The sequence below is a fragment of the Phocoena phocoena genome, chromosome 5 (assembly GCF_963924675.1).
Source record: "Phocoena phocoena chromosome 5, mPhoPho1.1, whole genome shotgun sequence".
Lineage (NCBI taxonomy): Eukaryota > Metazoa > Chordata > Mammalia > Artiodactyla > Phocoenidae > Phocoena > Phocoena phocoena.
Window position 1 is genome coordinate 30188629 of NC_089223.1, and position 4908 is coordinate 30193536.

The following is a 4908-nucleotide window of genomic DNA, read 5'->3' on the forward strand; positions in this document are numbered from 1 at the left end:
TTGATTAAAGAAAGCACCCATTTCCTTACAGACACTCCAAATAATTTTCTCTGCTGAGAAATGTTACAGCCACTATGGGTAATCTACCTATACTAAAAATACAGGAATAAAGTGTTCAATTCTACTAATAATCAAAGAAATGTAAATTAAAATAGTATTGAGATAACATGGTTTACGTCTCTCATTGCAAATATTTATAGTATTCAGTGTGGGCAAAGGAGAAATGTGCACTCATTAATATTTACAACAAACATATAACATCACTAAGAAGCAGTTTACCACTATACTGCTCTTCCACTCTTAAGAATGTATCCTAGGGGACTTCCCTGGTGGTGCAGTGGTTAAGAATCCGCCTGCCAATGTAGGGGACACAGGTTCAAGCCCTGGTCTGGGAAGATCCCACATGCCGCGGAGCAACCAAGCACATGTGCCACAACTACTAAGCCCACATGCCACAACTACTGAGCCTGCACTCTAGAGCCCATGAGCCATAACTACTGAGCCCACATGCCACAACTACTGAAGCCCATGCACCTAGAGCTCATGCTTCACAACAAGAGAAGCCACCGCAATGAGTAGCCCTGGTCACCGCAACTAGAGAAAGCCCATGTGCAGCAAGGAAGACCCAAAGCAGCCAAAAATAAATAAATAAATTTATGAGAAAAAAAAAATGATGTGAGAGATATATATATACAATAGAATATTACCCAGCCATAAAAAAGAATGAAATATTGCAATTTGCAGCAACATGGATAACCAAGAGATTACCATACTGAGTAAAGTAAGTCATACAGAGAAAGACAAATATTATATGATATCACTTATATGTGGAATCTAAAAAACAATACAAATGAACTTATTATGAAACAGAAACAGACTCACAGACATAGAAAACAAACTTACAGTTACCGAAGGGGAAGGGAGGGATAAATTAGGGGTATGCGATTAACAGATACACACTACCCTATATAAAATAAACAAGTTCCTATAAAACACAGGGAAATATATTCAATATCTTGCAATAACCTATAGTGGAAAATAAAGTATACATATATATATATATAACTGAATCACATTGCTGTACACCTGAAACTAACACAACATTGTAAATCAACTATACTTCAATTTAAAATAAAAAGGAAAAAGAAGAATCTCCAGTCTGGTCGGACATTTTAACCTTAGAGGACAATTTAATCCAATTGTCACTCTTAAATAATTAGATTTTTCTTCTGGATAGAGATATAGAACAGTATAAAAGCTTGTTCTGTTAATACATATATTGAAAAGCACATCCTACCACCCCCATTTGGATCACACCCTCTTTACAGATACTCTAAATATGAGGAAGTGTTGGAAACTCTCATCCCATGAAGTTAAATAGTATTGTGATTGTTTTAAAAAATCATTATAGTTTTTATTATCCTGCACAAAGGGGGAAATGGAGTTGAACCTGTGCTTACACAATAGACTGCAGAAGGGAAAATGAATAGATTATGCTCCATTCCTGGCTTTATTATGAATGAAAATTAGGTTAGCATAATTTAGTTAAGACCCCATGCCTAAGTTATAATTAGGCATGACCCCATGCCTAAGTTATAATTGTTACATGAAAATGATGAGCGTGGGACAGCAGGCAGATAGTTAGTGGGAAGTTGACTAAAAATGAAGCTACAGAGGCAGAGGGGACCACGATAAACCAGGCTAAGGATTGGATTCTACCCTGAAGGCAACTTGCTGCATTCAGATTTCAAACTATAAAGTGATAGGCTTTCATTAGCCTCTTAAGAAAATCACTAGCAGCTACCCAACCCCGATACATATTTGGGTGGAATCATCCATTTTATAGTATTGGTGGAATGCAGTGTTTATATTACTTTACAATAATTTGCATTTATAAAGGTACACAATTGTGTGGAATAATGAGATGATTAACATATTCATTGTAGGAGGGTGCTTAGTTTTAGGCCTTTTCCTCAAAATGTTGAGAAACTGAAAATAAAGTAAAAATGTCTTATCTCCCCATTGCACTATCTTTAGTGAGGGGCTCAGAAGTTTATAAATATTATTTAGCTGTCAATCATCAGGAAAATGCAAATCGAAACCACATTGAGCTATCACCTCCCACTTGTTAAAATGGTTATCGTCAAGAAGACAATAGATAACAAGTGTTGCAATGGTGTGGAGAAAAGGGAACCCTCGTACACTGTTGGTGGGAATATAAATTCGTTCAACCACTATGGAAAACAGTATGGAGAGGTTCCTCAAAAAATTAAAAATAGACCTACCATATGATCCAGCAATTCTACTTCTGAGTATGTATCCAAAGGAAATGAAAGCAGGATATCAAAAATATATCTGTATTCCCATATGGCAACATTACTCACAATGGCCAAGATATGGAAACAACCTACGTGTCGATCAATGGATGAATGGATAAAGAAGATGTGGTACATATATATACAATGGAATACTACTCAGACAAGAGAAAGAAGGAAATCCTGCCATGTGTGGTAATATGGATGGACCATAAGGGGATTATGCTAAGTGAAATAAATCAATGAGAAAGACAAATAATAAGATATCACTTATACGTGGAATCTAAAAAAAAAGCAAAACTCATAAAAACAGAGTAGAATGGTGATTACCAGAGGCTGGGGGGTGGGAGAATTGGGGAGATGTTGTCTGAGGGTACCGACAACTAGTAGAAAAATAAGTCCTAGAGATCTAATGCACGGCATAGTGATTATAGTCAACAATGCTGTATTATGAACTTCAAAATTGCTAAGAGACTAGATCTTAATTGTTCCCACCACAAAAGAGAAATAATAATTATGTGATGTGATAGAGGTGTTAGATAACACTACAGTGGTAATCACATTGCAATATATAAATTATCAAATCAACATGTATGCCTTAAACTTACATGATGTTATATATCAATTATATCTCAATTTTAAAAAAAAATTCCTGGAGAAGGGAACGCCTTGAGTCTAGAAGGACAAAGAATATAGTGTGACTTCAGAAAAGGAGAAAAAGGTGTTCAAACCAAGACAGCAAAGTGTGTCAAGACCTAAAGGTGAGAAACAGCATTGGTTCCTGGCCCTGTGGGACCACACAGGGGTGAGGTCCAGTGAATAGTTGCACCTGGTGTTGGAGATAGAAATGTGACATCTTCCACCAAGATGAGAAAGATCATCAGGAAGAGTGTGTAAAATGAAGAGGAAAACAATTACAGACTATGGGGCTTGTGGTAGACAACAGAATCTCCCATAAAAATGTTCACATCCTAATCCCTGGAACCATGTGAATATATTAATTCACATGGAAAAAGAACTTTACAGATGATTAAAGATCTTGAGATGGGAGATTATCCTGCATTAAATAGGTCAGCCCAGTGTAATAACAAGGGTCCCTATAAGTGAAAGAGAGAGGCAGAAGCATAGAGTCAGTGAGAGATTTGCACATGCTACACTGATAGTTTTGAAGATAAAGGAGGAAGCCACAGGCCAAGGAATTCAGGCAACCACTGGAAGCTGGAAAAGGTAACAAAACAGATTTTCACCTGCAGTCCCCAGAAGGAATGCAACACTGCCAATGCCTTGATTTTAGCCCAGTTGAAACCCATTTTGGAATTCTGACCTTAAGAAAGGAAAATACAGTGCCACCTTTTTAACACATGCTGTTAGCCTCAAATATAGAAAGTGACATTTTGAAACCATAATTGCCTAATTCTGTGGGTCCTAATATTAGCCATTCTCTAGAATCACCTGGAACCTTTTATAAATCCCAATTCCCAGACCAATGAAATCAGAATCCTGAGTAGGACCCAGGCATCAATATTCTTTACAGCTTCCCAAGTAATTACAATGTAGGGCCTAGGTTTACAACCACTGAACTAATATTTATTTGATTTCAATACTTCTTTGATGACATATATATATATGTTTAATGTTAAACGAAAATAACGTATAAAAATTTTAGCGTCACTCAGATTATTGGAAGCAACCTAGAATGTCCCTAAATCTGGACAATCTGCATGATGTATTTCTATTCCAAAAGCAACAGTCTTCTAAATCAGAAGGGAAAACAATCCAGAGTTCTGTGTAAAAAGAAAATAACAGGGCTTCCCTGGTGGCGCAGTGGTTGAGAGTCTGCCTGCCGATGCAGGGGACACGGGTTCGTGCCCCGGTCCGGGAAGATCCCACATGCCGCGGAGCGGCTGGACCCGTGAGCCATGGCCGCTGAGCCTGCGCGTCCGGAGCCTGTGCTCCGCAACGGGAGAGGCCGCAACAGTGAGAGGCCCGCGTACCACAAAAAAAAGAAAAGAAAATAACAGACAGTTGCTAGATTTCATGTTAAAGGCAAGACAGAAGTAGGGTCAACTTCAAAATAGTTTATTTCTAAAGCAAAATGTAGTAAGAAATTAGCATTTAGGAAAATGTATTCAGTACTTTAATTTCCAGGATCTAAATGAGATTACTGAAAGTTCTGTGGTCAACAGCTATGGAAGAAAGAACTGAGGAAAATTATTTTGTGTTGTAAAGTAAAATTAGAAAGTATTTCTCTGCTAAATCCAATTTCTTTTAACGGAAAGTTGTTAGTTTAACATTTATGTCTTTAAGCTTTAGAAAAACAAAATGTATTTTACTTATGTCATTTTAATCAGTTGAGAAAAATCTCATACAGAAAGTAACACAAAGCAGTACTGAGCTAGTTCTAGTTCCATGAGTCATAGTCGTAGAAGCTTAAATGGCAAAAAAAAACCCAAAAAAAACTATTGAATTGAAGTCCTGGAAAAATGAGGTAAGACGAACTTAAGCAGAAACAAGTATGGTAAGCCACCCCCAGATTATAATACACATTTATGTCAGCCTTCTGTTTTGTTCTTTACAGATGGATGAGAATTAA